The sequence below is a fragment of the Neofelis nebulosa genome, chromosome 17 (assembly GCF_028018385.1).
Source record: "Neofelis nebulosa isolate mNeoNeb1 chromosome 17, mNeoNeb1.pri, whole genome shotgun sequence".
In the NCBI taxonomy this organism is placed as follows: domain Eukaryota; kingdom Metazoa; phylum Chordata; class Mammalia; order Carnivora; family Felidae; genus Neofelis; species Neofelis nebulosa.
The window spans coordinates 471,396-484,901 of NC_080798.1; the positions used below are offsets into that span (position 1 = coordinate 471,396).

A 13,506-nucleotide genomic window follows, 5' to 3' on the forward strand; every position below is an offset into this window, starting at 1 on the left:
GGATATGCCAACTTTTTTTATCCATTCATTTGTCAATGAACATTTGGATTGTTTCCACTTTTTGGCTATTATGAATAATGCTGCTATGATCCTTCAAGTACAAGTTTTTAGTGGATATATGCTTTCAACACTCTTGAGATACTTTGCATTTATTTTTTTAATTAATTTATTTTTAGAGCACACATGAGCTGGGGAGAGGAATGGGGCGGGGGGAGGGAGAGAGAGAGAGCGAGCGAGCAAGCATCTCAAGCAGGCTCCACGTTCGGCGTGGACCCCATTGAGGGGCTTGATCCAACAACCCTGGGATCATGACCTGTGCCGAAATCAAGAGTAGGAGCTCAACCCCAGGCCACCCAGGCACCCCTTGAGTAGATACTTTCGAGTGGAACTGCTGGGTTACATGGTGGTAACTCTCTGTTCAAGCTTTTGAGGGACTGCCAAATTTGTTCACAACAATTGTACCATTTTACATTCCCACCAACAGTGTATAAGCATTCTGATTTCTCCACATCCTTATCGACACGTGTTGCTGTGTCTGGGTTACAGATATCCTAGTGCGTAAGAAGTAATATCTCCTGGTTTTGCAAACATTTTTAAATAGTTAAAATCCAGTGATCATATCTCACTATACAATCAGGAGTCAGCAAACTTTTCTGTAAAGATAGTATTTTAGGCTTTGCACACTATATGGTCTCTGCTACAACTACTAGACTCAACTGTTGTAGTGTGAAAGCGGCCACAATTTGTAAGCAAATGGGCATGGTCGCATTCCAATACATTTTTATTTATGGACTCTGAAACTTGAATTTCATATAATTTTCACGTGTCACGAATACCATTCTTTTGATTTTTTTTTTTTACAACATCCAAAAATGTAAAAGCCATCCTTAGCTCTTGGACCATACAAAAACGGGTGGATTTACTGTAGTTTGACGACCCCCTACTATCCACAAAAATCAGTTCATGAGGATTGTAGCTCTAAATGTGAAAGGCAAAACGATATCGTGCAGATGAAAATACAAAGCATCTTTGTGGTCTTGGCATAGACAAACGTTTCTTAACTAAACCAAGGAAAATTGATAAGGCTGGCTATATTAAAATTCAGAACTGTGTTCATTAGAAAGTATTATGTAAGTGTATTATGCAAGTGGAAAGGCAAGCGACGGAGTGGGAGAAGGTAATTGTCGCTCATAGACGCAACAAAGGACTGATATCCAAAAGTTATAAAGAACTCGGCATCTCAATAAGAAAGCAAATGCAGTGGAAAAATGGGCAAATTACTTGACCAGTCCCCCTCACGACCGCCCGAGCCCATCCGCCCCGAGGCCTCGCTGGAGAAGCCTCATCCAGGAATCTGGCGCGCGCGCACGCACACAAAACGAGCGGCGCGCGCCGCCGGAGGTGAGTTCCCTTCTGGCCGTTTCTCCGACTTCCGGTGAGTCCCAGATAGAGGAGCGGCAGGTCACAGCGGCCCAGCTCCGAGTAGGGGGGCGGCTGGGGGGTCCGGAGTGGGACCCCCCCCCCCCTCCGCCGTTTGCTGGCCCCGTGCGGTGCAGACCCTCGTTGTCTTCGCTCGGCCGGTGGGCACGGACCCCTCTCTCCTCTTCTCCCACGCGGACTTTGCTTCTCCCCTTGGGCGCGGACTCCCCATCCTGGGGCGCCGGGTGCCTTTTCTCTCCACTCAGGTGCGCGCCTCCTGCTCCCACCCTGCACGGGTGGACGCCCCTTCTCTCTCCCTCTCCTCTCCCTCCCACAAGGTTTTGGCTCCCACAGCCTTCTGTGTTTCCTGCGTGTTCCTCCTCCCACAGCCTTTGTCCTGCGCCCTCGCCTACCCCCTTCCAAAGACCGATTCGCTTCATCGAGCCTTTGGGGTGCCTGTGAATGTTTCCTTCCTCCCCTTCCCACCGAATTCGCCCTCCCAGGCTTCACCCCCACCCCTAATCCCCTGTCGTGGACTGGGTTGCCTCTCCCCACAGGCCCCTAATGCCCTGAAGCTGTTCCCTACCCCGCGAAAGGCAACTCAGACTTCGGGGTCCTCAGCGGAGCCTCTGGTCTCCCCCAAACCCAATCCTTCCAGCCTCTGTAAACGGCGACTCCTTCTGCCTATAATCCTCAACGTCCTCCTTGATGGTTTTCTTTCCCCTGCCCCCATATCATTTCTGCCCCCAAATCCCATGTCTTTACCTGTTAGGTCTTTCCAAAATTCAACCGTTGGGCCACCAGCTTCTCTAACAGGCACCTCCTCCCTGCACCCCTGCCTTCTGCGCTCCCCACTATCTGTTCCTCTTCGGTAGCCACTGGGAGCTCACGTGTCAGATCTTGCCACTTCTGTGCTCCGAGCCTCCCATGGCCCCCTCAGTAGCAGCCAGAATCCTCAGGGGCCCTAGTGCTGGGGCTGCTGGCCCAGTAACTGTTTGCTGGGGCGTTGCAGGTGGTTAGGAGTTTGCATCAGATCGAAAAATCAGAGTTCTGCCTCCTTCCTTGAGCAGTGTGCTCCTTGAATCTGCTTGGTTTGTCAGTTTTGGACAGTGGGTAGAGATGGGGGCAGTCAGGGATGCCAGTACTAACTCAGAAAACTGACCCAGGTCTATGTGCATCCTGAGTTTGCAGAGCGTTTGATGGAGACATCTTGCAGTTGGCTCTTTGTGTCTTCCCCACTAGAAAGCCAGCTGCACCCGGCAGTGGTCTTCATCTGTCTCATCCACCGCTGATTCATTCCTACCAAGAACAGGGCCTGGCACACAGTAGGTGTTGAGTAAACATTTGCTTAGTGAATGAAAAAGCTGGCCCTCTCCAGAGAGTTGAGATCTCAGAAGGGGTTGGTGACACACCTAGCACTTAACTGTTGTCTTCAGGATGTTGTTGAGCTTTGCCCTTTATAATATCTATAGCTTTGAGCTGTATGGGGTATGGTTTGTGTGTGTGTGTTTGGGTTTGATGTGCTTGATGTGTGAACTTCTGTAGTGTGCCTCTCTCTCCAGTCTTCCATTTCTTCATGTACCATTTTCGCTCTTGTGCGGTATTCTACCTTGTGAAATGCCACCATTTATTCCCCCCACCCAAGCCCCACCTCTGATGCACAGCTGGGAAGTTTGCAGTTTTTCAGCGGTCCCTACAGTGCTTTAGCGGGCATCTTGAACATGTGTCTTTGTAAATTAGGTAAGGATTTCTCCAGCCTGGGGATTTTCAAGTTATGTTTGACCCAGGCATTAGAAGAAACACATTTACATTCATGACCCACATGCATATGTAAATGGAGCAAAAGTTTGATGAAACAACACTGACTGTGAGGTCCTCTTTTTTTTTTTTTTAATTCTTTTTCTTTAACGTTTATTTATTTTTGAGACAGAGAGAGACAGAGCATGAACAGGGGAGGGGCAGAGAGAGAGGGAGACACAGAATCTGAAACAGGCTCCAGGCTCTGAGCGGTCAGCACAGAGCCCGACGCGGGGCTTGAACTCACGGACCGCGAGATCATGACCTGAGCCGAAGTCGGCCGTTTAACCGACTGAGCCACCCAGGCGCCCCTGTGAGGTCCTCTTAGATCAAGTTTTGTATTTTTAATTTTTTTTAATTTTAAAAAAAGTTTATTTTTTTAACTTTTTTTTTTTTTTTAACATTTATTTATTTCTGAGAGACAGAGTATTAGTGGGGGAGGAGCAGAGAGAGAGGGAGACACAGAGTCCGAAGCAGGCTCCAGGCTCTGAGCTGTCCGCACAGAGCCCAAAGTGGGGCTCGAACTCACGAACCGTGAGATCATGACCTGAGTGGAAGTCGGACGCTCAACCTCTCAACCAGCTGAGCCACCCAGGCACCCCTGTGTTTGTTTATTTTTGAGAGAGCACAAGCCGGGGAGGGACAGAGAGGGGGACAGAGGATCTGAAGTGAGTTCCACACGGACAGCAGTGAGCCTCGTGTGGGTCTTGAACTCATGAACTGCGAGATCATGACCTGAAGTCGGACACTCAACACACTGAACCACCCAGGCACTCCAGTTTTGAATTTTTAATGTTGATCTACCACAGTGCTTTGCATTTTTTATTTCAACCCAAATTTGTTCTTCAAAGGAGCTGCACCATTTTTTCTACCTATGAAGACATGTTAATGATATGGAAACTACCCATAATATAATATTTACTGGGAAAAACAAAAAAAAAAGACCCTGAATTGTATATACACAGTTTGACTCTAACTATATCAAAATGATTCTCTAGGAAGAAAACAGGAAATAAATGCACCCAGGACTTAATTTTCTTTGTACTTTGTTTTCCAAGTTTTCTGTAATAAGCATGTATTATATTTTGTAGTGATATTTTTAATAGTAAAATATTTAAGTGGATTGGATGCAAGTTTTATATAAGTAGGGTGCTTCCCTGTAGAATCTAAAATACAATTGTAAAGTCTTGGGAATAAAAGGCACAGCATAAGGAATATAGTCCATAATACTGTAATTGCATTGTATGGTGACAGGTGGTTGCTAGACTTGTAGTGAGCATAGCATACTGGATAAATTTGTCCAATCACTATGTTGTACACCTGGAACTAATGTAACATTGTCAGCTACAATAATAAAATAGAATTCTATTTGCCCTGCTTTTATTTACTTGCGAGTTTTCAGAAACTTATTTAGGTCATAGAGCAAAGAGATTAAATAGTTTTCAACTTGAATCAGTTGCCAGCTTTGGGGAGCAGCTGTATAGGGCCAGGTGATTCTGGAGCTGGTTGGAGGAAACTGAGTGGACAGCCTTGCCCTGTCTGGATCCCAGTTATTCCAGGCGAACACTCCTGGCTTCCCTGTTTTCTCCTGCATCAAACTTACTGTGCAGAAAGTGTTTTACAAGTCAGCATTTTCCCGGGGTAGTAACTCTGTGGTTTTCTTATAGCTCCCAGCTAGTAACGTATTCCACCCCCCCGCCCCCCACTCCTTAGAATACCTATAACTATCTCCTGAATACCTTTTGAGAAAACGGTTATAAATTCGTTGTCACCTAAGTAATAATGAATGCTGATCCCTTGGTGTAGTACCTCTCTCTGGAAGCATTAACATATCCCCTGCCTAGTTTGTCTTTTGACAAGTTTCTGAAATATTGAGAAAAATTGAGAGAAGAGTATAATGAGCACCCATCACCCACCACCTCAGTTTTTATGTATGCAACATATAAGTTATGTATTATGTGTTTATAATGTATTTTATACATGTATGTATGTTTGCGCATATGGGTATTTGTGTATATTTATATGCATGTGTTTTATGTGTTGTTGCAGAGGGGGGTATGTATGGATTTTTGTATGTATATAAATGTAGATGTGTTTATGCATGTGTGTATATTTTTGTATATGTATACATGTATATGAGTGTATATGTATGTTTATGTGTGTGTGTATTTACTTGTGTGTGCACATATAGATATTTCTTTATGTGTATGTATATAAGCATTTGAAAGTAAGTACCCCTAAAAATTTTAGGACGTATATTCTAAGAATAAGGACATTCTTCCACACAACCATAATACTGTTGTCACACCTAAGAAAGCTAACAGTAGTTTCCTGTTATCATCTGGTAGCCCATCCCTATTCCAACTTTCCTAGTTACCCCTATTGCCTTTATTCCTGTTATTTCAGGCCAGGTCCTATCGAGGGTCTTGTACCGTTTTTGTTTCCTTTAAACTTTTTTATTTGAAATAATTATAGATTCATGGGAAGGCACAAAGAAATGTACAGAGAGGGCCTGTGCATCTTTTACCCAGCCTCTTCCATGGTTAACATCTCGCACAACTGTAGGACAGGGTCAAAGCCAGAACCTGGCATCGGTACCATCTGCAGAGCTCATTCAAAGTTCACTCGTGCTCATTTGGGTGTGTTGGAGCTCCGTGCCATCTTAGGATGTGTATCTTGGTATGACAACCACAGTCTAGATGCTTGACTTGACGTCACTGCAGAACTCCCTCATGCTCCTCCTATTCAGCCACCCTACTCCCTACCCTCTCTCCCTACTTTCTGGCAACCACTAATCTGTTCTTCTTTGTGGTATTGATTGATTGATTTAGAGAGAAAGAACTTGAGTGGGGGAGGGGCAGAGAGAGTGAATCCCAAGCAGGCTCTGCACTACCAGTGTAGAGCCTGATGCAGGGCTCAAACCTGTGACCTGTGAGATCACGACCTGAACCGAAACCAGAGTTGGATGCTTAACTGACTGAGCCACCCAGGTGCCCCTCCTCTGTGATTATTTAACAAATATTTCAGTCATGTTGGTACTATTGTAAATGCAGTTTAAAAAATTTCCTTTTAAGATTGTTTATTGTTAGTGTATAAAAATGCCCCTGATTTTGTATGTCGATCTTATATTTGCAACTTTGCCGGATTTGTCTATTAATTGCAATGGTGTGTGTATGTGTAATCTTTAGTGTTTTCTAATATATAAGATCATATCATTTGCAAATAGAGCTAATTTTGCCTCTTCCTTCCCAATTTAGATGCCTTTTATTTCTGTTTCTTGCCTAATAGCTCTGGGTAGAACTGTTATACCGAGATACACATCTGCAGATAGTACCAACTGCTGCATGAAGGTGGTGAAAGTGGCCGTCCTGTGTTGTCATTTTAGAGGAAAAGCTCCCAGTCTTTCACTGTTGAGGATGTTAGCTCTGCATTTTTCATATATGACCTTTATTATGTTGAAGTAGTTCCTTCTATTCCTAATTTGTTACTTTGGAGAGAGAGTGAGGGAGCAGAGAAGAGAGAGGATCTTAAGCAGGCTCCACACTCAGTGTGGACTTGATGGGATCATGACCTGAACCTAAATCCAGAGTCAGATGCTAAGCCACCTGGGCCACCCAGGTGCCCCAGCCTTAGAGTTCCCTGGTAGGGAGGGCTAGGATGCTGCTTACTCATGCTTTGGGAGAGGGAAGTGGGAGAGTTTTCCTTAAAAATCCACCCTCCTCCTGACTCCTTCTCTGGTAAGCCAGTCTTCTTTGGGAGATATTCTTCGTCCTCTACTAAAATTAAAAATCTCTAAAGCTATTTTTATTCTATGTAAGTGGCTCCCTCTTTTACCATCATCATGAGCTCTTCCTGCCCTACAGGTCTATACCTGAACAAAACCTATGGGTGCCTGGCTTATTTTGGGATGTGTGTATGATTTTTGAAAAATTTCCGTGGAAATACGCATGCTGAAAAATATAAGTGTACAGCTTAAAATTTTCATGAAGTAAACATACTTTGGGTCTTTTATTTAACATTATGCTTGAGGGATTTACCCATTTTGTTTTGTGTACTTGTAGTTCATTTGTTTTTGTTGACATGTAGTATTTCATCATGTGAATAAACCACACTTGATTCATCTACTCCCTAGTTTTGGACATTTGGGTAGTGTCCAGTCTTAGGTTGTTATGAACCATTTTACTCTGATTGTACAGACATATTTCTCTTGGTTATACACCTACAAATGAAATTACTCTCATAGGGTGGACGGAAGATCACTTTTAGTAGATTTGCACTGGACCAATTTTAATATTTACATGCCACACTTTAACTTCCTTTTTCCCTTCCTTTTAAGGATTCAAATATTTTCTCCCTTTTCTCTTCTAGCTTAGAAAACAAAGGTCAGGGGTGCCTGGGTGGCTCAGTTGGTTAAGCATCCAACTCTTCATTTTGGCTTGGGTCATGATCTCATGGTTCATGGGTTCGAGCCCCACAGCGGGCTCTGTGCTGATGGCACGGAGCCTGCTTGGGATTCTGTCTCCCTCTCTCTCTGCCCCTCCCCTGCTCTCTCTCTCTCAGAAGTAAATAAACATTAAAAAAAGTTAAAAAAGAAAACAAAGGTCAAAATGAAAGCATCAAGGCAGGATGTTGTTGGAGTGGAACCACTTAATTTCCTGATGATGGAAAGATTCATGAAGGATTATTCCTGTTTATATGCATTAGGAGAAAAATGGGAATGTGAGGAACAGGTAGAAATGCTTCACAAAAACCCAGAGAAGCATTTGATGCAAACAGCATCCACCCAATAGAACACAGTGGGTTTGGTGAGAGGCTGTGGTGGTTGTGAATATGGAGAAAGCATGGGTGTCTGCTCAGTCTATTTTTTTTAAGTTTATTTATCTTGACAGGGAAAGAGAAAGCATGAGCAGGGAAAGGGCAGAGAGAGAGAATCCCAAGCAGGCTCTGTGCTATCAGCACAGAACCCAACATGGGGTTCATTCCAGAGAACCATGAGATCATGACCTGAGCTGAAATCAAGAGTTGGACACTTAACCGTGAGCCACGCAACCGCCCCTGCTCAGTCTTTGCTCTATCTCAGAAAGGTCCTGAAACAGAAGCTTTCTGTGAACATGATTCAGATGTTAAGCATTCCTGATATATATATAATATAAATAAATGTAAATATACATATAAATACACACACACACACACACACACACACATATAGTGAAGTGAACTTGATGAAAATTATGACTGTAGAATAGCCATCAAGTCAAGTTGGTCAACTTCGCCACATTGGTGGAAATCTAACAGGAGATGGGCCCTCCAGTTGTAACAAAAGTGGTGATTTTACAACCATTCCGTACCTCTTACTGAACAGGATATAATTGTTGGAGAAAGGCAGCCACACAAAGGGATGGGATGTGAGGAAGTGTTTGATCAGGGCACTTGCTCTCATGAGCAGAGGAGAAATAATGAGATGAATGCCGTGACTTCAACAAATGTGGACAATCCATCAGACAGAAATCTCACTTCTTTGGTACCCGAGGACTCATACTGGAGAGATTTTATATTTGTACTGACTGTGGAAAATCCTTCTCCAAGAATTACAACCTGATTGTGCATTGAAGAATCTATACAGGAGAGAAACCTTATAAATTCAATAGTTGTGGGAAAGCATTCAGTGCCATCTCTGCCTTTATCAATCACAAGAGGACCTGCACAAGGGAGAACCCCCATGAGTGCAACCACTGTGGGATGTCCTTCAGCCACTACTCTTCCCTTGTTTTGCATCACAGATTTCACACTGGAGAAAAAACCATATAGATACAATGAGTGTGAGAAATGTCTCCAATATCTACTACCTTATTGTCCATTTGAGAATTCACACAAGAGAGAAGCCCTGTGTATTATGGAGTGTAGAAAGGCCTTCACTGATATCTCATGCTTTATTACATATAAGAGAAGTCACACCAGAGAGAGATCCTGAAAGTATGTGGATTGTAGAAAATCCTTCAACTGCAGTGGTCACCTCATTGTGCGTTAAAAAAAATCATTCTGTGGTCCCTTGTTGACTCAGTCGGTAGGGCATGCGACTCGATCTCAGGTTGTAAGTTGGAGCCCCAATTTGGGTGTAAAGATTAGTTAAAATCTTCAGGGGTGCCTTTGTGGCTCAGTACATTGAGTTCCGACTCTTGATTTGGGTTCAGGTCACGATCACAGGGTTGTGGGATTGAGCCCCGCAGCAGGAGCCTGCTTGAGATTATCTCTCTTCCTTCTGCCCCTCTCATGCTCAATGTGCGCATGTGCTCTCTCAAAAATAAGTAAATAAATAAAATCTTGGAAAAAATCATTCTGGAGAGAAACATTATGACTGTAAAGAATGTGGGAAAACTTTCATTGAGAGCTCTTAACTCTCATTGAGTGCTCTGGCACCAGAGATGCATACTATTGAGGAGCCGTATGGCTATAACCAGTGTCAGAAACTTCAGGAACATCACTGGTCTCATTTGGCACCAGAGGACTCATACTGGTGGGAAACCCTGTGAGAACAGTCAGTATGGCAAAACTTTTTGGGACAGCTGTCTTCTGGACAAACACCAGAAGATATATGCTCAGGAGACCTTGTTCCAGTGTTTCAAATGTGGGGAAAATTTCCAGAATAGGTATGCTTTTATTAGACATGGGAATTATCACACTAAAGAGACACCTGTGGGGGATTCAGTGAATATGACAGAGCTCTATCAGATTCCCTTTACTTACTCATTGTCAGAGACTCCATATTGATGAGCAGCTCTTTGAAAATAGTGGAGTTCATCCTTTTCTCCTTGGATCAGAAACTTTTGAGACATTGTGTCTGCATAAGAAATTGGGAGAATTCTTTGGCTATGGTTACTTTTAAATTTGAATTCTTTCATGTCCTTGTATCAGAAGATTTGGTTAATGTGAAGAGTTGGGGTTTTGGTAAGAACTCTTCCCAAAACTCTTGGGTAGAAAGAATGAGTTTTTGTACTAGCCAATATAGAGTGATAATATTGAGAAGTAAGTTGATGTTAACCTTTGTGTGGTAAGACATCTTAGACCTGAGACAGGCAGCCAACATATAGTCTACATGGGAAAGCTTTCAGTTGGAGATCTGATCTTCCAGAGTAGCTCTGTCTGATAGAAATATAATGTGAGCCACATACATAAGTTCAAATTTTTTTTAGTGGCCACATTTTTAATTAAAAAAAATTTTTTTTAATGTTTTGGGAGAGAGGAGGATAGAGGATCCAAAGCAGGCTCTGCGCTGACAGGCTGACAGCGACAAGCCTGATGCAGGGCTCAAACTCACAAACCTGGAGATCATGACCTGAGCAGAAGTTGGTTGCTCAACTGAGTGAGACACCTAGGTGCCCCACGTGGCCACATTAAAAAAAAAAAAAAAAAAAAAAGGAACATGTGAAATTAATGTCAGTAACATTTTATTCTACCCACCTATATCCCAGATACTATCATTTAAACATATGGCACACGTTACATTTCTAATTCTGTGTGTCTGCACATCTGGTGACTACTTCATTGGGCAGCACAACTAGTGCATCAGAGAATGAGTTCTGGAGGAAACACCCAGGGTAGGACATTCATCCCATTACAAATCCACAATCAGGTTTTTAACACAATTCTAGGGGAAAATGTGTGCCTGGAAGTTAGTCCTGACACAGAATTTGAGTCACAGTATTTAATTTATTTTAATATACATGTTCTTTTCATTTTGACATTTTGACAGATCAGGGTAATTAATGGCATGCTGTATGTTAATTGGCAGCTTTTTTTCCTTAGAAACACATAAGATGTGTATCTTACCATTAATTCTCTGATTTGATAACAGTAATATCAAAAGGAAGAAGAACTGAATGACTAGTGAGATTGATCCCTTTGAGGAAAGACTAGAGCTTTGAAGGAAAAGGCTGTTACTGAGGTAACAATTAATGGCATATTTGTGGGAGCAAAAGAGGGTGATACAGTCCTCCTCCCACATTGCTGGATATTAAATGTTACCTAATTTCTTTCTTGTAGCCTGTATCAGCTGTTAACTGTTATCTTTTATTGTAAGGTTGAAAATTCTTACAATGTGGAGGGAGGCAATATGCAAAACTATACATAAGCTTTTAACAAGCTGGTAAATAGAGAATTTTTTGCCTTCATAGGGCTTCTGTTCTAACTTATATATTGAAATATCCTCTGTGCAGTATCATGTGTATGCATGGTTGCACTTTGGACTTTTTGTTTATAAAAGAAAACACTGTGCCTGATTGTCAATGAGTGTTCATTTAAGTAGCAAACCCTTGGCTGCTCAGAAGGCCTGTACAAGATATGCAATCCCAGTTGAAGAAAAATTGTATGAAATTGCATGAAAACATTGGACCAGGACCATGCCCTGTGAGTGTTAGTGTCATGGGTAAGAGTGCATCTTTTGACTTCAGTCATCCTTGGGTTTCTCATGGGTTTACATCTCAATAGCTCTGTGACCTTAGGTGAATTATTTTTTCTTTAAACATTATTTTTAAGTTTATTTTTGAAAGAGAGACCATGTGAGTGGGAGAGGGGCAGAAAGAGAGGGAGAGAGAGAATCCCAAGCAGGCTCCACACACTCAGCACAGAGCCCAGTGTGGGGCTCCAACTCATGAAACCATGAGATCATGACCTGAGCTGAAACCAAGAGTTGGGCGCTTACCTAACTGAACCACCCAGGTGCCCCTAGGTGAATTATTGTGCCTTACTTCCTCATTTATAAAATGTAGACAAGCCCTACTCATTTGGATTAAGAGAAGTTAGGTGTGGAGAAGGTCTGGGATGTAACAGTTTTTAGTGTGTATTGGTTGCTTCTGTGCTCATGCTCACACCCTTGTTGTTGCTATTATTGTTCTCTTATTATTACTGCTGCTCGTGTTGTTGATGTTTTGTTATTGTTGTTGGTTTTGTTGCTATTGCTATTCATGGTGATGACATTGATGTTACTCTTCTCTGACTCGGGAGGCTAAAATAGAAGGTACACCAGTGGCCTTCCCAACTACTATATCACCCGTAGTTCATAGATGGCATTGCTTCCCAAACTCTAGTATACATGATTGCCTGGAGGCCTCCCAAGGTGGGTAGAGTTGAAGAAGCTAGCCGGGCAGGAGGACAAGAGGGCTAGAATCTCAAGAATGTGGATGATGGCAGCTGGAGTGTGTATGAATGCCTGACACAAGTGGAGGCAAGGCTCTAGGCACTGAGAAGATGAGGTCTTGATGGGTTGACCGTTGGGTAGGTGTGCCCCCAGAGTAATGGCATATATTGGGATGAGATGGAAGATGTTACCCAGTGCTCATTCCATTGTGGTATATTTCCATCCCACAGAAGTTGCAAAAAACCTAGTCCTGTTTGGACAGTTCTGTGTTCATAAATTCAATAAGTTAGGTAAAGGGGCACAATTTCTTAAAAGACAAACTATCAAAATTTACAGTACAAGTAAACTAGTAAACTGAATACGCTTATATCTGTTGAAGAAGTTGATGTTTTTTGTTTTTTTGGTTTTTTTCAAAAGAACTGCCAGACCCAGATAGTTTTGTTGATGAATTCCACCCAACAGTTAAGGAAGAAATGATGCCAGTTCCACACTTTCAGAAAATAAAAGGAAGACACACTTGATTCATTTTATAAGGTCAGCATTACCTGGATTCTAAAACCAGACAATGACAAGAAAACTACAGAGTGATATCCCTCATGAATATAAACACAGATATTCTCATTAAAATATCAGCAAATTGAATTCTGTAATATATAAGAGCAACAATGCAACATGACCAGGGGGTTTATCCTGGAAATGTAGGCTATTTCAATATTTGAAAACCAGTCAATGTAACCCATCATATTAACAGACTAAAGAACAAAAACTACATGATCTCACAAATACATGCAGACAGACCCTTTACAAAATTCATTATCCTTTCATAATAATGATAGCAAACTAAGAATAAAGAGGAATTTCCTTAATCTGAAAAGGGCATATGTAAATAACATACAGCCAACATCATAATGGTGAACCACACATAAGGATGACAGATACCCCCACTGCTACTGAAATCATATTGGAAGTACTAGCCAATGCAATTAGGCAAGAAAACATAAAAAGTGTACAAAATACAATTTTCATCAAAGTCCCAGCAAGATCCTTTGTAGACATAGACAAGCTTTTTTTTTTTTCTTTTTATTTATTTTTTTTTTCAACTTTTTTTTTTAATTTATTTATTTTTGGGACAGAGAGACAGAGCATGAACGGGGGAG

General features: G+C 42.2%; 1 long non-coding RNA gene across 1 annotated transcript; it reads left to right on the top strand.

The window, feature by feature from the left end:
• The first annotated feature begins 1,456 nt into the window (after window positions 1–1,456).
• Window positions 1,457–12,991, top strand: LOC131498999 (uncharacterized). The gene is made up of 4 exons (XR_009255696.1): window positions 1,457–1,685; window positions 2,586–2,744; window positions 3,065–3,159; window positions 12,767–12,991. It is a non-coding gene; the product is annotated as an uncharacterized LOC131498999 (long non-coding RNA).
• Window positions 12,992–13,506: the final 515 nt, after the last annotated feature.